At 40.5% G+C, this 21,829-nt stretch overlaps 1 long non-coding RNA gene across 1 annotated transcript in view; it reads right to left on the reverse strand.

Annotated features, from left to right (window-relative positions):
• Positions 1-48: 48 nt before the first annotated feature.
• The window catches only part of LOC135318841 (uncharacterized), a 31,934-nt gene continuing 10,153 nt past the window's right edge, over positions 49-21,829 (reverse strand). Inside the window, exons 2-3 of the long non-coding RNA XR_010377224.1 lie at positions 6,339-6,624; positions 49-242 (exon numbers count right to left, since the gene is read on the reverse strand). This is a non-coding gene — a long non-coding RNA (uncharacterized LOC135318841). The remainder of the gene's footprint in view (positions 243-6,338; positions 6,625-21,829) is intronic.

The raw sequence follows: 21,829 nt of genomic DNA on the forward strand, positions 1-21,829 counted from the left end.
GAGGCTATTTAACAAAATTTCAATTGTCAGTGGAAATTTTACCATTCCTTTCCACTTGTCCCCTGCACTCTGAGACAGGCCTAGGCTCTCTCACACCTGCAGCTCTGATGCAATCGTTGTGAAGTCATTTTGCTTTGCTGCAAGTGTCTTCGCTCCCCTTGTTGCTGTGACTGTCATCTCTTAACAGAGTCAGATGTCTTCCTGGATCTCTCCCTGAGTTCCTTGCTCCTGCTTCTCAGATCCTAAGATAAAGGGCAAGTGAAGACACATGACTATAAAAGGCACTGTGGACATGACTAAAGCCTTCAGTGACCCCTAGGTGAGTGCTGCCCACCCCTTACCTTGATTCTCAAGGTTCTGCCCAGGGTGACATCCAGACAGGATAGCGTCCTGGGCCAATTAAATGTTGTGTGGCTTGGGCTCACGGACAGTTGCAGGAGCTGGTTCCGGAGCCGGGCACCTCCCCACCTCTGCTCGTCTCTCTCCCGAAGCCCCGCTTCCAAGCCCCCAGGCTCCCTAATCTTCTGTCCTTCTCTTCTACTTTACTCCAAGCCCTTTTCCTCTTCCTTTATTCCCTACTTATCCCCAGCTGGAGTGATTTTTCAATCACAGTATCTGAAAAAATTTCCTGCAGCTGAAAAAGGGGTCTCCAGAAGTCAATGCCCATATGCTGATTTTTGAAGAGAGCCCCAGGTTAGGGAGACCCTCACCAACACTCACAGGGCATCAGACATGTTGCAGGGTCGACCACCCCCAACAAGAGTTTGCTGTGACCCCAAGGCACGCACAGCATCCCTGCTCACAAAAATGTAGTTGGCTCATTTATCCATTATTGAGAAGAAAAATTAAAAAATGTTCATGTTCCTTACTAAAATTATTTATGAGGTGGAAAAAGGAATTTTAATAGAAAAGAAAAAATTTGACTTCATGTTAGATGTGTTCCTTTGGCTTTAAACCTGTTCCCTGTTTTCTAGGCTCAGACATGCTAGCTCTGCACCTTTTGTAAAAGAAAGTTGCCTTTAGCCTGAAATATCCAGGAGGGCCTATTCTGCGGGCTCTGATCTTTAAGGATGTTAGCTCTTCTACACTTATGTAGAGATGGCAAGTTGCAAAATAGAGAATAACCTTTTTTTTTTTTTTTTGGAGGTTTTAAAGGGTCACCGTGATTTGACCCACATGGACAGCTGCAAGAACAAAGGATTCCAAGGAAATCAATTCGTACAGCAAGAAGTTTGCAACAACCAACCACACCCCCGCCCCTTTTTAGTAAAAAAGGAGACTGAATTCTGACTTGGGGAAGAGGGTTCTCCAGGATATCAGTATGCCATCTTCTGGGTCTGCCAGCTTTTCAAATAAAGTCAGTATTCCTTGCTCTAACACCTCATCTCCCGATTTACTGGCCTGTCATTCAGGAAGCAGAACTAGCTTTGATGTGGTAACTAAATGACTTCATTGGAGGTAGTATGTCTCCACTGTTTCCTCATTTCCAATATGTCACAACCTCTAAATTTTATATGCTGTTTAACAACACAACCAAAAAACCTAACATAGGGAATTGATTCCATGGAAATAAAATTATTTCTACTCCTTCAAAACTTTTTTTCTTTTCTATTTTATTTGTTTTGCTTATTGAAAAGAAAATAAATGTCAAATCTATTTATTTCATGTATTTTTGTTATAGCTGCATATTTTAAATACTAAAAAGATATTTAAATTTCAATAAAAAATTGTTCATATATTAGTGTAAAGATATATAAACAATCAATGTGGATTAGGAAAGGTATGGATATTTACTAAAAATCCACTGCACATCCAGTCTTTTACAAGCATATCCTGGAATATAAGCTCTATGATCCAAGGGTCCACCACCCACATTCTCACTGCCGAGTTTCTTAGTAATCAACTACCAAGGCACCAACATAGAACCACATGATCAGTATTTTAGGTATAAATGAGGGAATTAGCTCATTCAATTCTATAAAAAAAAAAACCTTAAAATATTTACTGAACTTACTTACAGACAAAGAAAATTGGACACAAAGAAGTACAGTTTCTTCCCCAAGGTCACAAAGCTAATAACTGGTAAACGCAAGATTTGAACTCATCTGCCTGATTCTAAAAACTAGGTGGAAATCCCATTTGACTGTGGAGGGTCCAGCAGCACAGCCTATCACCATATCTTTGTTCAGATCTAGCCTTAGACAGCCTGAGACAGCACCCCATTCCTATGGAATTCGAGGGCAACTGATATCAATAAGAATTTTATATTCAGTAGATTCTTAGGCCTCATTTATATAAAGTGTCAGCAGGTCAGCAGAAAAACTCTGGGAAATATGAGTGGATCCAGAGCTTTTTGCTGATTAGAAACTCAGTCTACCAGGACAGAGTGGCCTTCCCATGAGAGGCCACATGGACATAAACTAAAGGCAGGTGAGCAATGAAAACTAGCAAGACCCTGGAACTCAAGCAAGAAGGACCCCTGCCATCCCCTGCCCAGTTGCCTCTTCGCCCGCATGGACACGATGGCAGAAGACCCAGGTTCTTGTCCAAGTTACACCATCATGGATTCTCACCCATAAAAAGTTACGGCTCTATGCTCTTAAGTACTTTCCAACTCAAATATAATGAAACCAATATCTCAGCAGAATGTCTATATCTCCATTTCCTCTCTTCTATTAGGAGAATATTTCTATGGCAACAAAGCAGAAATCCAATTAAAAACACCATGCAAGAACCCGGGAGAAAGTCTGCATAAGAGACTTTGTTCTCACGCTCAGTGAATGGAAACACAGAAAAAGTGTTCCTTCTCCCTCAGCAAGTGGGAGGTAGCCTGATTGTGTGTGTGTGTGTGCATGTGTGTGTAAATCAAATACAATGAATTCTGGGATATTTACAGATTTTTTTATCTTACTGTCATTTCATGAGGATGAGACAACCTTTAAAGTAATTTGAATCTAGTGTTCTGAGAGCGTATCAGGCTCTTATGGTGGAGGAGGGGAAAGGGGAAAGGAAAGGAGGAAAGAAGTAAATGAAGCAAAGGAGTACGAATACTGCTAGGGAAAGGCAAGACATTAATTTTGTTCCTACTTGCATCACACACAAACTAGGGACTGGCTTTCCCCCGATGTCTTGTCGAACACTGAGTTGCAGAAGAAGAGGCAACAGCCCATTTCTCACTGAACTTGTGACAGTACGTGGCATCTTATAGACACAAATCATTTACCCTGATCAAACACTCTAGCAGCAGACCGTAATTCTCCTATTTTGAGACACAAGAAAACAGGAGTTCAAAGAGGATGTATAACTTGACAAAAGTCAGAGGACCAGTAAACAAGAGAGGATGAATTCAAACTCAGATCTGAATGCAGAGTCTGATCTTCCCACTCCCAGGACTGGAAAATCCTTAACACACAGGCTCCCCAGCTCCCCTGCAGTGTTCCTGGCGCCAAGCATTTCCCATGGCGATGGTCTCCAGTTCTCACAGTCACAGCGCTCTGTGCAGCCAATGGCCTCCATGGGACCTTGATCGTCTACCTGCCACGCCCAACATGCTTCACCATAAAGGCAGGAAAGCTGGCTTTCAAGTGCATAAAAAGCCATCCCCAGTCTAACCTGGGCTCTTTTGCAGCTTCTCCAGCCTAAATGCAGCCATGAAACTGTTCAGAGTTTGTACATGAGCCAAACTACCTCTCTCCATCTGTCTCCCCAAATATACTACTAAGCTATGACCATTTTGATAATCTTGGAAACAAATTTTTAAAAACAGAAAAGAAAGGATTCTGGAACAATTACTTAATACTTACAATTTTAAATGACAATTTACAAAGTGAGTATTTACAAACCGAATCTGCCTTCCTAGGTGTCAGTTTTAACAGTTACAAAATATAATAGCAAAAAATTCTCACTTACAGAATTAACAAAGACATCAACAATAATCTGGAATAAACTCAAAATTAAAGCCCATGTTCTACATGGAGAAAACTACTGGACTCTACTGAGGAGTAAAGTAAGAGATGTGGATGTAGAGACATCAACATATTGCATGGAGGAAAGCAGTTTTGTAAAGATGTAAGTTCTCCTATAGATAATTCAAAACTTACTAAAAAATCCCATGAAAACACTTATCTGTTTCTTTTAACTTGAACAAAGTATTTTAGAATTCTTCAGGAATAATAAAGTCATAATACTAGCCAAGAAAATTTGGGATGGAAGAAAAGAATCAAAAAAAATCACACTTTCAGTTATTAAATAAATTTTTACAATATGTAAGATATAGCACTGGAGTAAGAAATTAAAATTGACAGAAATAAACCATGAGCTCAAAAAGAGACTCTAGTGTACATAAGTATATTGTACAGGTGGGATTTCAAATCAAAGAGCAAAGTATGAATTCAATAATTGTCCTGGGACAATCAGAGAATCACCTGGAAAGAACAAATTCTATTCCTGTGCTAATGACCACAAGAAAAATTACAGATAGTGATGTAAATATTAAAATACTAATAACAACAAATGCAACTCTTTGCTCATATTAATTCAACTTCTCCTCACTATAACAAGTACTATTATCATCTCCATCTTAGAGATTAAAAAAACTTACAGAAGAGATTTATATCATTATAAGAAAGTGTTTCTAAGAATAATACCAAAGATAAAACCCAAAAGGAAGACATTTACAATCTTAAAAATATTTTGGGCCACAACGAAAATAAAAAACCTACTGAACAAAATGAAAGGCAAGAAATGACAAGAAAAAGCTCTGTGATACATGTTGATGAAGACAAGGGGTTAATGTTCATAACATACAAAGAGCTGTCACAAAGCAACAAGAAGCTCCCTCACTTAAATGTGTGCAAAGGACAAAAGGGATCATTCACTTTTAAAAAGTCAGATGGCTAATGAGTGAAAAATGCTCAATACCTCACTGGTCATCAAATACAAACTAAAACAATGAAAAAGCACTTTTGCTCATCATATTGGCAAATATTTATAAAAGATATTCTAGCTAGTGTCCATCTGTGAGAGAACAAACTGTGAGCGACATTTTGGAGGACGACATGTCAGTGGATATGTAAACTCTGAAAAACGTGTGTACACACAGACTCAACTCAACTTCTAGGAATCATTTCATTTAGAAAAAAAATCAGTTCAAAAGATGTACTCATCAGAGCATTTACACAGCACTGTTTAAAATGGTGGGATGATAAGCTGAAGTGAAATCATATCCAGTGATAGAGAATTGGTTACATAAGTTATTCTACATCTTTTCATTCCCCACTGGAGAAGCAATTTCTAGAGTCACTTGAAAGGAGCCTGTGATGAGTGTAAATGTCACATCCAGGGACTAAATTTCCAGAAGCCTTAACTAAAGGAATACACATACAAGATCAGAGGAATGTTTGTACAAGAGGGATGCCAGTCAAACATCCTTTCTGACAGTGGAAAATGGAGAAAACTTAAGGGTCCAACATCAAGAAAATGATGCGGTCAATCACGGCAAGATGTGGGCTCTGAAGGGGCCGGCGATTCGGCATGCTCCAGGGCCTTGTCCACATCACTCTCCCACCAAAGGTGTCCTTGCACAAGAGACCACACCTGCACATCAGGAGACCCCTCCAGTCTATCTGAAAGGACCGGGTGAGTCTGGAGTGGGAGGACGTCTATGATATACCCGTGAGTGAATAAAGCGAGCTGCAGAACACATATAGTATGGTCTTATTTTTCAATAAAGCATATATACACACACATATACATAGATTTCTCATATACGTGTATGTATGTAGGTATGTATGTATTTATGGGTATATATATATATATGTCATAGGCATAAAGGTCATGAAATATATACACCACATTGTCAACAGCTTTTACACTCAGGAAATAAGGGGAAGGGAGTTAGGGGCCTTTCGGTACCACCACAGTTCTCTTTTCAGTATTTCAGTTAATTATACTTGAATTTAAAAGTTTATTTAAGCCCGAAGTAAAATGGACGATGCCTCCACAAGACAGAATGCTATACTGGTCATTAAAAATCATGCCAGGGGAGATAGAATATTGCAGAAAAACATGTAATAAGCCGAATGGAAAATGGAGGTCTCCACACAGTAAACAGGCACAGAGTGATCGCTGGTTTTTATGACAGAGGTGATACACACTGACGAAAAGAACAGAAAATAGATGTTAAAGTGTTAATTACTGTCTCTGAGTAGTGGGACAAGGATACCCTCTTTTGCCCCTTTTTTCAGAATTATTATATTAAATAGGCATTATTTTTCATCTGAAAAAAGCATTTTTAGATGTCTAGTACCATGCATTGGAGAAAATACATGAGTACTTACAGAAACAAATAACTAGGAGACACCGCAGCAGCGTCACACAATGTAGAACGGGCGATCCTGAATAACAATGCACAGTTACATAAGGACCCACAAAGTGAGAGCACCTGCTGTAACAGGGCATGGCCCCCTTCTATTTGTCAGTTGTGTCTTCAGGGCTGAGGCAGTTCTGAGCACGGCCAGTGTCAGTGCTGGTGTCTGGATGGATGCCACTGGAGGTGAGGGCACCTGCAAGCCGAGAGGAAGAACAGAAACCATCCTCTGCTTTTTCTGTCTTGTTTCTTTGTTACTGTAAAAGAGAGGCATAAATAAGATAAACTAAATCTTCCCTGCTGAAATTTCAGTAATGAAACCGTTTTTAAAGTCTTCACAGCTTATATTCTGCCTATAACTGTCTTTACAACAAAGCATCATATTTACTAAATGTTAATTAACTCAATTAACTCCCTGTTGAAACCTATTAAAGAACATGAAATGCACTACGTGAAAGCACCACGCCTGCAGTGACTACCTCAGCTGTCTTGACGGCAGTGCAGTCAGCCCCCACCATCCCGTGGCCCTGAGCTCCTGATGCTGCTAAGAGAGCACGCTGCCGCCTCAGATGGAGAGGAACTGTGAAAGCATTTTCTGAAGTCAACAGCACTGAAAAAACATAACTGACAAATCCCAGGCTTCTTGGAGGATGTCATTTTCTGTTTCTGACCAACACCCGTCAATGAGCAGAACCACCCCATTCCGAGCCATGGGACTCACGTGGGAAGCAGTTTTGGAGAAATTTCCATGTATAGAATGTAACCAACTATACATAGAACTCTGACAAAGGAAAAGATGAAATACTCTGATTTTGGAAGACACTCAAAATATTCTCCTAAGCCTTAGTAGGTGGAAAGTCTGGGCTTCTCCTCATCCACTTATTTATTTCACATCCAGTGAGAATCTCCCACAAACCCTGTTTCCCTGTGTCTGCTGGGAGCCTCAGGCACACTGTTGATGTCGATCTTATAAGTCACAGCAATCTTATAAGTCTTATATGTCTCACACCTGCAACCATCACACAATCTCGCCTCGTAGCCTCACTGTCTGAACTTGGCCCCATTTTCTCACCTGTTTATTTGGTATCTGTTCTTCTGTAAGCTGCCTAATATGCTTCTTGGAACAAGTCAGAAGAATGAGTGGGTTGATAAATGGACAGATGGACAGGTGAGAGATGGGCAGACAGACAGACTCCAAGAAAAGGGGAACAAAGAAAATTTCCTATGCAGAACCCTCTTCTAGTCAGGGAAGAAAACCGCCACGGAGACGTGTGAAGAGGCCAGTGGCTTAGGGCTGTTTCCTGGATTCCATGAAAAGTCCCACCAAGAGAGAGTAGAACTATAAATAATAAAAGAAAAAAGCACACATGCTTGAAAAATATATCTACAATATGTACTTTCTAAAGAATAGTTTCAAATCAGCAAGGCCCAATAACACAATTTTTGGGTATTTAGAGAAGTGAGAATCCCACATCCAAACCATAAGACATCCCTTTGGAGCACTGAGAGTCTACACGGGACGGTCATAAAGCTGTTTCTGCAAATCCATTCTATCCTGCACTTACGAGGAACGAGCAGCTGTGCTCGGGCTGCCCACGCGCACCATTTACACCCCACAGCACCTCTATGGGGGAGGGACGCCTAGCGAGCCCCGTCTCTGCAGGACAGGAAACAAGTATGGGAGAGGCTAAGCCGACATACCAGTTCTCCATCTCACAGGACTGGTCACTCCAGAGCAGGACTCGATCTCAAACCCATGTTTGTAACCACAGTACTACCGTGCTTTATGTGCTTTTTGTGTGTATAATACATTTGTTTCTGGCATGAAAGGATATTTAATAAATTTTCGGTTGTCTTGTCTATCTCATTAGCTCACAATCAATCTTTATACTGTTGAACTGTACTATTTCAAAAAGAGTACAACGGAAAGAGCAGGGATCAGAATAAGTGGGGCTGCATTCTTTATCTGGTACCTCATTTCATCCAAGTCCCCAACCAGGGAGAAGGAGCAAATGTTTTCATCTTTTAAAGAGAGGGCTCCAGTGATGGTGACTTACTCAACACCAAAACCAAGGCTGGGGGAAGGGCACAGGCAGCAACCAGAGCAGTATCAACTGAAGGAAGGAGAAAAGAGTTCACGGGAGGGCTCAGGGGGTCAGCCTGATTTAATTTCAATCGATAAAAGAATACCACAGTCTGAAAATACTACCATGCAATGGATTTGCACTTTCTTGACATCTAGCAAATTTCCACAGCCCACATGTAACATTATCATGTACCAGTGAAAGGAAGAGTGTACAGACAGGGAAAATCAATGCCACAGGCAGGCTGAAAACCAGACTGGATGAAAGGAAGAGAAAGGGCATAGTTAAGAGGAGGGGAAAGGCTGGGAAAAAGACATCATCACAAGGACTCTCAAGCATCATCCAACAATCATATAATCATTCATTCAAGAGAGGGTTACTGAGGTCCTATTTTGTGCAAGATTTTACACAGGGCAAAGAAAGAGCACAGCGTACATGGTGGCAGCAATTGGCGGGGCTCAAATACACTTCTGATCCCGGTAACTTGCACACTTTTACTCAGTATAAAGGCAAAAAAAAAGTAAAATAATACTCTGTAAACACAATGCATTGTTGAAAAAAATTAAAGAAGTCCTAAATACCTGGACAGACACACCACGCACATTCCTGGATCAGAAGATAGTGCTCTTGGAGTGGCAGTGCTCCCCGAGCGATCCATACATACAACGTGGTTTCGATTACAATCCCAGCAGGCTCCTCTGCAAAAACTGACTAGCTGCTACTACAATTCATATGGGAATTCGAGGGTCTCAGTAACCAAAACGTACTTGAAAAAGAAGAACAACATGAGAGGACTTGTAATTCTCAATTTCAAACCTTACAACTGTCTCTCCAAGTGATATTAGAGGCCATTTTTAAGTTATTATTGTGTTTATCCTTATTTTCCAAATTCTCTATAATGAATATATCTTTTACAATAAGAAAAATAAAAAGTAAGGTATCTTTTAAAACATGCACACTGATTCATTCATTGGGAAAAAATATTTTAACTATAAAGAGGTAAACAAATATCTAGTGAAAAAAGACTACTTAAAAACAAGAGTGCATTTACATTTTTCATAAATTTACATCTGAAAAGCACAAACACATCAAGATTCTAAGGAGACCGATGCAACATATTAATATTTATTTCCAAAATTCTAATTTAACAATGAAAACTCAAGAAAGGTAAAATCGTGGTTGACAGCCAACTGCAAACACATGGAGAGCAAAGGCCTAGAAATCACAGTTCCTTTAACTCTGCTACTACCTCAGTAGGAGAGGAAATTCCTCACTGAGAGGACAGTGGAATCCCATGCATAAGACAGGATACGCAGTACAAACTGCACTAGAATCAGGGGTGATTTTCTTAGAAGAACTCTAAGGCTACAACATTGCTGAAAAACTATAAAAACATTGACAGACAGATTAAAACACAGTAATATATATTATACAGAAACATATGAAGTCTGCTCCCATGTTGCATAGAAATACAAACATATTTATTCATTTATGGGCACTGATTACTTTATCCCAGGTAGAATATTTCAACTAAAACAAATAATCAATAATACACTCCTCTTGTCAAATCTAGTTGATAAGTTACTCTGCTATGTAACCATAATGTGTCTAAGATAGATCTAAAATTAGTGAAAAAGATCTTTTTATGGTTCCCTGAACTCTTCTCAAAATTCCAAGCTAAATTTTAAAATAGATCAGAGCAGTATTTCTATATGATCTTTTCCCTCGTGAAATGAACACAGTCTGTTGTCAAAATTCTGTCCTTAAAATGGTTCACGAGCACTGTATCCTAAAAAAACTGCTGGACAGCAAGGCACTATCCAGACAATGTGGCCAAACCAATGAAACACAAGGAAGACAGTGACCCTATTCTGGAGGGCTTATATATGTGTCAACACAGGGGTTTTTATTTGATTGGTTTGATTGGGTAGCAAAATAAAATCACTCAAGTACTTTCTTCTTTGAGCATTCTGTAAGTCATGACTGTGTTTTTAGTGTCATGAGCAGGAAAGACTTAAGCATGACTTGATTAGGTCAACTAGCAACAATCATAACCGGAGAGTGAGTAATAAAGAAGTTAACTGATAGAAATGCTTCTGCCTACATGAGACCTAAAATAAACCTACACTGACCTCTGCAAGGAAAATGAGATGAGGTCCCCAAAGAGAAAACAAACTAACAAGAAATCAAAAACGGAAACACTTTTTCATTAACGATTCCAGGAAGGAGTGGAGCATGTTGGTGAAAAGCACAGATGTTGGGGACAAACATGAGGGTCTGAACTCCCACAGCACTGGGTAGCTGTGACACTGATATGTCAGTGAAATTTTCTGCATCTCAGTCTCCTGTCCATAGACTGGGGACAACAACAGCACCCGTCTCCTAGAACGGTCCTAAATTAAGTTATTTTATATATAAAAGTTTAAATAAAATACCTCAGATTTTAAATATTACCCCAAAAGCACAAGGAACAAAGAAAACAGAGATAAATTGGAGTTCATCAAAAGTGAAAACTTTGCTTCAAATGACACAATCCAGAAAGTGATAAAACAACACACAGGAGAAAATTTTTTCAAATCATTTATCTGATTAGGAATTTGTATCTCCAAAAAAAAAAAAAAATCTCCTACCTCTAAACAATACAAAGGCAACTCAATTAAAAATTGAATAATGGATCTGAAAAGGTATTTTTCAAGGAAAATATACAAATGGCCAATAAGCACAAAGAAACGATGTTCAATATCATTAGCTGTAATTGAAATCAAGTCAAAACCACTAGAAGAAACTGCTTCACACTCACTACAATAGGATATACTCAAAAAGAGAGTCACAAACAGTAATGAGGTCACAGAGGAAGCGGAGATCCCAGCCCTTGCTGGTGAGGACTTAACACAGTGAGGCCACTTTGGAAAACAGCCTGGCAGGTCCTCAGAGAGTTAAACATTTGGTTTATGAATGACCCAGCCTTTCTGCTCTCTGGGCACACACGTAAGAGAACTGAAAACAAGTGTCCACATAAAAACTCCTACAGGAATGTTCACGGCGCCATTATTCATCACAGTCAAAAAGCAGAAACAAACAAATTGCCTATCACCTGATGAATGGGTAAACAGTGGGGCCCAGTCATACAGTGGAATATTATTCAGCAATTGCAAAGCATAGAATACTGACCCAGGCCACAACTTTGACAAACATTGAAAAAGTTACTCAGTGTGAAAGAAGTCAGTCATAATAGACGGTTTCATTTACATGAAATGACTCATTTTACATGAAATGTCCAGCACAGGCAAATCCTCATAGAGAGAAGAGTGGCTCCTTGGGGCTGGGGGAGGATGGGGAAGATGTGAATAACTGCTTATGTATACGGGGCTTCCTGTTGGGGGATGAAAATGTTCTAAGATTGACTGCGATGCACAATTCTGGGCATAGAGTAAAAACCGCTGTACATTTTAATGGGTGAATTGTATTCAAACTGTTAAGAACAAAAGCACCTCGGGCCAGTACCTTCCCATAGTAAATGCAAATTGCTAACTTTTATTACAGGAAGAAGAAACTGCCCTCAGCATGAAAGCAGGAGATCATCAAATGTGGGTAAACTGAAATTGGACAAGAGCATTTCACTTGAAACAGTTGCTGCGTGTACAAGAAATATTCAGAAATAGGAAAATCAGTTTGACATCACGAAGAAGCATTCTGCTTCAAATGAAGATCAAGGATTCGGCAAGCCCAGCTGCTAAAAATGACCAGAGAAGAAACCTGGTTCTTAAAACAAGCACCAGAGCCAACAAGGAAATGGTGGTGAGGAAAGCAGGAGGCCGAAAATCTGGAACAGTTAGCTACAAATAATTTCTCCACTGAAAATTCAAATATAAAATGAAAGTGATGCAATGCTGTGTTGACCTCACGTGAATGGGCTTCCTCCGGTGCACGACAGTTCTGTAACCCCAAATGAGAGACTAAGGAGAATCAGCATGGTTCCTGGGAGCCCCAAGTGACTGCCCACCAGCACACCGACCACCATCACATCTGCCAGGGTTCAATTGCAGAGAAGAGACCAACTTCTGAAAGGCACAGGAAATGTTGACCAGGGAAGAAAAGGCTGCAGTCAGTCCTGGGACAGAGGCCTTGTGAGCAGAGGCCAGAAGGCTGCAGGTGAACTGGGGTTGCCCTGGGGCAGGAAGGGACCACAAGGGAGCAGATCTCAATTCTCTACTCTCTCTCCCTCGGGTAGGAGAGATAAACCTGCATCCTTCTCACCTGGAACTGTGGGTTCTGGCTGGCAGAAATCTTACAGACACGGAATGATTATTCAAGACTGGAAAAAGTCCAGCAATCGATAGGGAGTAGGGAGCCAACTCCACGAGCCTATCAAATGCTCCCATATTTATTGTGTATAATCAAAGGAAATAGTCATTAACAGTTGTGTGATAGTAAGCAGGAACTTGGGGAAAGTGGATGAGACAGAGATTATAGAATACACCATGAGTACAAAGTCTTAGTGTATCTTTAGGGAAGTCATGGGGTGAGGGGAACAAAATACATTCTTTAGATATGTGAATTACAAAGCAGACCACCAGACCAGCCAGGTCCTTGTTTTGGGGATAACAGACTATCTAACAGCACACAAGCCCAGCTTTTATAGCTGAGGTCCTGGGTCCTTGCTTTGCAATGAGCAGAGTGCTATCTAAAACCTCAACTACGCAAGCAAAGCATTGTCTCTGCTTTTTAAGGCAAGGAGACAGGAGTGAGGATGCACAGGCGCTTGCTTGCAAAGCAGTTACTAAGCATAGTTTTTCTTCTTAAAGTTGACAGGCGGCCTGGGTCTGCTACAATTTGTTAACCCAATCAAGGGCTCCCACATGGAACCATTATGGAGAATACCCTGGGATGACAAATCCTGGTTTTGGGTCTTTTCCTGCCAGCTTCAGCCACTCTAGAAGGGTCTATGCACATCCCTGAATAACGATCCCACAGAACCACCCACACTCATAACTCCTGGTGCTTGAAACTTAATTTTATCTCTACACAACTTAACTTAGAAAAGTTTCAGAAATAAAGGATATTATATACTTTTTATAGCTCATCATATTACTGATTTTTCTGATTGCTCTAAGCTGCTTCTACTTGGTAAAGCACCTAACTCTGCCGGTGAATTCAATACTTTCCATTGGGCATAACTAGCCAGTTTGAGCTCGCTAACTTCAATTGGTCAAATACCAATACACTTAATTGATTTTATTGTTCATCAATTTCAGCCGGGAGGAGAGGGAGTGTCACTCTGTTCCTCAGCCCACCCTCAACTGTTTTCTCATCAGCAACTCAGGCCTCCTGAAAACAAAAAAAAGCATTTGTTTCCCTTCTTTTACACATTCCACAAACCCAACAGGAAACATCAGCCTGAAGAAAGAATTCAGCACAAATGTTAAAACAAAAATCTATAAACCTGAAGTATCTCCATCTCCGAATCATGATACACAATGACATGAGAGTAAGTGTGTCAGGCACAAAGCATGCGTCAGCCTAACCACCTGATTTATATTCTTCAAAGGAAGGAAGGTTTTCGTATTTTTTATTATCACTCTTTCTCATTGTTTCTGATTAAGCCAAAAAATAGTTTATGAAATTATTTAGCACTGCAATAACAGATTTTTGTTGTATCAATTACAGAAGGCATTCAGAGGGGATAGGAAAACCCACCTCTGTAAAAAATTCAAAATATCTTCCCCTGTTAAAAACACGTATACAAAATGCAACAGGGAATTCAAATTCTTGTGGAGAGGAGCAAAAGCCACAGAAAAAAAGCAAAGTAATACTAAGAGTCAATTTAAACTTCACTGGACAAACATGCTCAATGCATTCAATGAATTTTAAAGGCACACTGCAAGCCATTCACTTAATGATATGCAGGCTAGAGGAAGAATTTCCCTCTTTAACACACAGCAGAAATCAATAGGGTGCTCCACCAAACAACGACCAAAGAACAATCAAGTTTTTAACAGTTCTGATAAATCAGCATGTTCTAAAGATGAAAATCCAAAAATTTTAAACATTCATTCACACCACAATGAAACAAACACTTAAAACCAAAAAACCGCAAAGAAACTAAGCACATAGATCATGTACATAGATCAATGAGAATTTCTTTTGCCGCTGGAAGAAAGAACAGGCTATAGCCTTTTCCTTGAAAAATAAAACTACTTTTAAAGATAAATGTTAAAACACATTTCATCACTCATGTTGCCTTGAAAAATCTGAGGCACTTGTATCTGATTAGAAAAGCAATTCTGAATAATCGTATCTTACGATTCAGTGCCAGTTTGCTTTAGGAGAAAAGAGAAGAGAAAAGCTACTGTTTCTCATATCCTGCACAGAGTGTGAAGTGCCTCCCTGCCTCTTTCTCCTCCCGTTTTCTAAGCTCATGCTCCCCAACCCTTCTGAAACAAGTATGAGAATGACTTATTCCCACCAATATGCCAAATGACAAAAGAATATCAATTTATTTGTGCAAATATATGCCTACAGCTTAAACTAGAGGAGAAACATATCAGAAGTCTATATGGAACTTCTTTCTACATTCTTGAAATCACACACACAATCGTTCACACACACAGACATATTCCCCCTGGATTACTGGGCACTTCACAAGCTTAGGATTTCCAATTTCTAGAAGATAAATTTGTAGTTAGTTTAACATACAAAACTGTCAGCTTTTGAAAGCCTTGATCATCTGCTAAACCATCCAATTATCAAAGAGACCCAATTAGACTTCTCTGTAGAATGTAATTTCCCATGATGACAAAACAGACCCTAAGAAGTACTGGATCCAAGTCTCGTGTTTATCACTAGCTATGATCGTTTTTAAGCACATTAACAGATTCAGAAAGGTTTGTCCCAACATTTATTCTTCTTGATATAGTATACGTGTTCAAATGCCTATACAGAGACTATGTCCCATGATGGTGTTTAAGAGCTCTTTTGTGTATTACAATATTTATTTTTAAGTGCAGACAAGGAGGGTGGGTGTTACTCAGTTGTAGGCCACCTGCTTAACATGCAAAATATCCTGGCTTCAGTCCCCAGTACCTCCAAAAAAATAAATAAAAATAAGTGCATATTTAAAAATGAGTAAAGATATTAAAAAATGCAGACTAAAAACCACTGCAATCTAGGAGCCACAATTGGAATAAAAAAACAAGTGTTTCTATCAAATATTGACCATATGCCAATCACAGAGACAACAACCAATCACACCTGATAACCATCACGTGTGGTTCTCAGCAACCCTACTAAGTAGACACGGATGAGAAACCCGGCACTGCGGATGAGGAGACAGAGCTCGGAGAAGCCGGGGACGCTGACCGTCCTGCTCCCCGTGACACCGCGTCTGCCCAGGGCAACCGCTGACGGAGCTGCACTGAGGGGACACCCAGCTGCATGGAACCTTGGGGCACTGGGGAGTCCCAGAAAACACAAAAATTGTTCAGTGAAAAACCAGCTCAAATATATTACACTGTGCCACATCCTTTAAACAGGGAACATGACTGAGACCTTTTTGATGCCTCCGTGTCCTTTCTGCCATCATCAATATTTGCCCTCTCAGGGCGACCAGTGATGAACTGGACCCCATATGAAGTGCACTCAGATGGAAGATCATTTGAAGCTGTTTTATGAAGTTTGTAGGACTCTATGCCTCACACAGGCGGTCATCCATCACTTCTCCCCGGTGTGGATGTACCACCTGAAATCACTCCTTTCTGCTTTTTAAAGTCCCTTCATCTACTCCAGACTTTTCAACAGCAAAGAAGCAGCTCAACCACAGACAGTGGACAGCTTCTCACCAAAGGGACTTGAACAGCCCATCGGACTACCTGGAAGCCCTTTTCTTCTATTAAACCCACTTTGAGGTAGTTCATCATTTTCTGATTGGTGGACTTGGCCTCTGACTGGCCTTCTCAGAAAGCTTCCAGCCTCACATCCGGGGATGGGATAGGACCCTGATATTGGGGTAAAAAAGTGCGGAAGTTGGACATCATCCAGTCAGGTCTGCACAGGTAGAAGTGCCACAACGTGCTCAAAAATTATGCAGTCAGCACCCCTGGGCTCCCATGGACTGATTTCACATTAACCAAACGCATGAGACACTGATGCAAGAAAACCAGAAACTTAAATTATTAATGTAACAGAAGACGTGAAACTATGAACCAGACTGAAATATCAGAGTTCAAACATGAGTACATTTTCTCCTCAACGGCCCAATCACAGGCAGGCAGTCACATGGCAAGCATGGACAGAAGTAGAGCAGGAAAGGTTTCTAGATTAACTCAATGGACTAAATTTCTGTTATACCAACAGATCTACTGCCTGGAAAACAAAGCTAATCACGGTGCACTCTTCGTGGACAGTGGCCGAGACACGACAGTGAGCACCTGCGTGACTCTCCTTTCCCTGTCCTTTCTGGGCTAATGGATGCACAGACGTACAGAGATCAAGGCATGCAGATACATCTAAACATCCAAAGCCCGTCTCTGTGAGCCTCAAAACCAGACAGCCAGGGTTTAAATACCAGCTCTGCCACTTACTATTTCTGTGACCTTGGCCAACTTACCCTCTGTGTGCCTCAATTTCCACACTGTAAAGCTGGGATAAAAATCAAACCTTCCTTACTCGCTTGTTGAGAAGATTGAAGGATACATTTCTGTAAAACTCTCAGAAAAGAATGTAGCACATTTTTGGTGCTCAACAAATGTCAACTTAATATTACAGGGGTTTACAAATCTCCCTTCTAATCATCTTCTGTGTTTCCTGGCTCGTCTAAGTCCCAAAGAAAATCCTTATTTCTCCTTTTATAAACTCTTGGGGTGCACCCTTCTGTTCCATCCCACCACCTGTTTAAACTGAAGGAGAGGATGCCTCCTCCCCACTCCTCTGGGCCATGGAGAGTGCTTCTCCCTTCATACCCCTGACCCCTGGCCAACGGCTAGCCCTCCTCACACTAACAGAGTGAGGTGTGATTCCAGGGAGACAAGCAGGGCATGTGAAACCCTTCCTTTCCCTCCAGGGCTGGCCACCCTTGGGAAGCACCCGGGATGCTCAGCTCCATGGCAGGACATCCCTGTGCATGATGGGGCAGATCCTCTCAAGGGAAAGCTCGCTGTGGCACAGAGATACCTGGGACAGGGTAAGTCTCTACTTCTGGGACACAGTATCATGACACTCATTTACCCACAGCCCTGAAGTTCATGGAGAACATGGCTTCATCAGTAACAAAGAAGACATTTAACGCCTGCCTACTCTTTTGTGTCATCTCTCAGTTTGCTTCTGGAGACAACATGTGTATAAGTATTGGATCCCCTTAAGCCCCAACATATATGAAGTAACAAAAAATTCTGTGGCTTAACATTGTTTCAGGGCCACTGTGTAACAGTTCTGACTCTGCTGATGCTAAATTATGGGTATAGGAACTATGGAACCTCCTCAAATATCTTTCATCATAAAACCAGCTTTTCTAATTTTCCTGCTTCTTAGTAGTGGCCAAAGACCATCAAATGATGGCTTCACACAAAACAGCAGCAAAAGTTTAAGAGCCCTCTTGACATACCCACTGTGGTAAACACTTTACACAACTTCTAATTCTCACAATTCTACAAAGCAGATACGAGCGTCCCCATCTCACAGACTAGGGAAAGACTCAGAACGAACTGACTCAGGCTCACGTGGCTCAGTGGCAGCACGTGCAGACAAACCCAAGCCAAAACACTACACCCCTTCTTATATGTACCAAATCATCTCCCACCAATAAGCACACAGCGGCGGGGTCAATACTCAGGGAACTCAATACACTTTTCACCTTTAAGGTGTTCCAGAGGCCGCTTAGAGATGTTTTATAAAATTCACGCTCACTGGTTTCTAACACTGGAAGAAAAGTCCGATTTTGCCATTGTTTGCACAGCAAGTCTGAAAAGTTCACAGCGAGATTACAGAATAAAACTAAGATATAAGCAGAATAATTTTTCCAGGCAGACAGACACAATGGACATTGTGGTATTCTGAAGCATTAAGCAAAGAAATCAAAATAAAATCACGTTGTTTAAGCCTTCTTTTAAAAACAGGAAAATTAAGACTGTAAGAAGGTGCAACAGTGCCACCTATGGCTAAAAAGACCTTCCAGGTTGCCGGGAAACATGCAACACAAAAATTGCCTGTAGGATGAGAAACGAGAATCAGGTAACTAAAAGCTCGTGTACCACATACTGCACTTTGCTTCAGGGGAAGGGAGGGGTATTCAGTATTTAATCTGATATTGCTAATAGTCCTGAATATAAACAAAAGACATAGGCTCATGGAAACTCATCTTAGAAGGGGGAAGAATACAGTCCAGCCACTTCATTTTACAGGAGGGGAGACTGAGACCTGGGATCTGTCCTCCTGTCAATCCGGAGCAAAGTTCCCCTAGGCCTCATGTCTTGAACTGTAGCAAAAACCAACAGATCTGTACTAGGCCTATATTCATAAAAGTCACGTCTGTATTTATCCAAAAGCAGATAATCTAAGTATCTTGCAAAATACTTCTCAAAGAGCCAGAAATCATATGTTTGTTGAAATACAAAAACATTTATTTACATAGTAAAACAGCATGAGCTTTATTCTCTCTATTAAAAAGTGACACATCAAATCAATGTTTTGATATTTTAAACCTGTTAAGAGTGCAGGAAAAAAAATCAAAATTTTCTTTAATCACAAAAGTGAGAAGCTTACTCCCTGAAAATGATGAATGTGGATTTTTCTAAATTCAATCGATCTGTTCAGAATCAGACGAATTTAAATGTCTGAGGGGATGGTTACACGGCAACATGAATTCTGAGATGTAACAATACATATTCTGAGTAAATAATCTTCAAGGTCGTCTGCTTAAGGCAATTTAACTAGTCCCTGTCTCATTAGAATGATACAGATTTCATTAAAACTTCATAGTGCACACACAAAAAAAGAATCCTTGTTACTTTAAACCATATTCATATATATCATATATAAACATATTCAATATGCATCAGAAATAAGACACCTTCTTTACTATTCAGAGTTGATCCTTCTAAACTATCTGGCGTTGTGACAGCATATTTTTATTAAGCACCTCTTGGGTGCTTTGTGTACAAGGCGTCTAACTCTCACAGTCAGACAACTTAAACCATATTACTCAAATTTCACAAATGAAGAAATGTACTTAAGTCATGAAAACAAATTACATATTCATCATCAGGAAAGAAAAGAGTAAAGACTTTAGTTACAATATTCACTGACAATCTTTTCTTCAATACTAAGACTACATAAAACCAATTCAGTCTTTGTAAGTATATCTGTCAATAAGGGCCACTAGAGAAAAACATGTAACATCATAAGCAATGGTTGGACTTTCAAAGCCCCCTTCTCTTTTGCACAATAATTATTTTAAATGTTTCGTTTTAATGCTTACAGAGCACTAAAATAAAAAAAATACTACATTTTTAAGTCATTACCTGAGAATAAAACATTTCTGAAAATGGGCAATTTTAATTTATGCCACTCTGTCTCACATTCTCACTGGTGTCTCTCCTTTAAAGCCCTCATCAGGCTGAGATCACTAAAATCGGCCATTTATGGACTTAGAGGTGTTCGGGAAACCACTCAATGGGAGGCTGATTAGAGGAGCAATTAAAAATGCATCCTGTGCAGCCAGGGTTCCAGAACAGAGGTAGCCACCACCAGCTGCGTATGATTTGGGACAAGCTGCTCCATCTGAAAATCCCTCAGCTGCAAAAAAGGAGACACTGATACCTACGCTCAAACACCTGCTATGAAATAAAACATGAGGAAAGCATTTTAGCCTTAGGTAGGTGTCCACTCAGAGCGAGTTTGGTCATTATGATGATGAGGATGGCTGTTAATAAATTAAGCTAGACCAAAAAGTAGAAATCACCATAAAGGAGAAACATTTTAAGTCAATGAACATTTCCTTTTGGATGGATTGCAGAATATTCTATTGATTTTTTTAATACACCAAGTTTTGTAAATTAATTATAGATTTACAGGTTCATGGACAAGTCTCCAGAAAAATAATTAGAGGCCTCTAAACTCTGAATATTAAGAAAGTAAAGTTTAAAAAAAACAGGGGGGAGATTATACCCCATTTGGGAGAGTATGTGCTTAGCATGCATGAGGCCCTCAGTTCAGTCCCCAGTAACTTCATTTAAAAAATTTTTTTTAAGAAATGGAGAATTAAAGCAAAATGATGGAGGAATACAGAATTTTTTTAGAAACACAACTCAGTTTTAAGATGGGGAAAAAAACATCCATTTCTCAGAGGAAATCTTGAGAACTATGTAAACAGGATCTGAGATGTCTAGTCTTTTAACATTACTCAAGAATTCATATTACCAAGTCTTAAAACTACCTGAAAACCAACAGTGGTGATAGTGATCATAACAGCTGCCAACACGGATCGAGTTCTGGCTAGGACTGCTCTGTTCCGACATCTCTGCCCCTGAGGCCTCACCAGGCTGAGAGCACTAAATTCGGTCATTCATGAGCATCACGTGTAAGTCCTACATTTGTGCTTCTCACTCCCCCCTCCCCAGCCCCTCTGAGGGAAGCACTGTTATCATCTTCCCCACCCGCAGATAAGGCCACCGATGCACTTAGACTAAACCCCTTCCAGGTCACATCGGCATTAAAGGACTTCTGTATTTCTGCTGTTTTCCTTTTGACAAAGGAATCTGAGATATCAATTCAAGAGAGACTGTTAAATAATCAAGTCTGTCTGGTCTTCACCTCAAAGAGCAGATACTATAAATTCCTGATGTAGGATGAGGCTGCCGCCACAAACTGACTCAGCTTGAAATTAATATCCAAGATGAAGCAGCGAATACACGTAAATATTCACGAGTGTCAACTCCGCTCATGGTTCTGGGCCCTTCACTGCCTGAACGGGGGTGAAGTCCCCACCCATGTCAGGGATGGAAGCGCAGCTCTTCCCAGTGTCACCCAGGCTTCACGGGTTATTTCCCCCCACAGACTGTCCTCAACGATTAAAAAGCTCTCAAGTTTTTTACACCAGGCAAAACTGAAAGTCATTTCTGCAGATGGAGCAATTTCTCAGGCTTAAACCTTTTTTGCCTACACTTAGCAAAGAGGAAAAACTAAACATGACTCTGCAAAGTGTCTGAGCCTCACCACTCACAGGAGTAGAAAGGCCACAGCAGAAGATGACTCTTCACATTGCAGGATGAGGCCAAAATAAAGCCGCCCCAACCACAGGCACTCCCAGAGACAGCGCTCAGCAGTCTTCTGCACACTCACGGCTGTGCAGCCCTCACCACCATCTATCTCCAGAACACTCCATCAT

The sequence above is a fragment of the Camelus dromedarius genome, chromosome 22 (assembly GCF_036321535.1).
Source record: "Camelus dromedarius isolate mCamDro1 chromosome 22, mCamDro1.pat, whole genome shotgun sequence".
NCBI lineage: Eukaryota > Metazoa > Chordata > Mammalia > Artiodactyla > Camelidae > Camelus > Camelus dromedarius.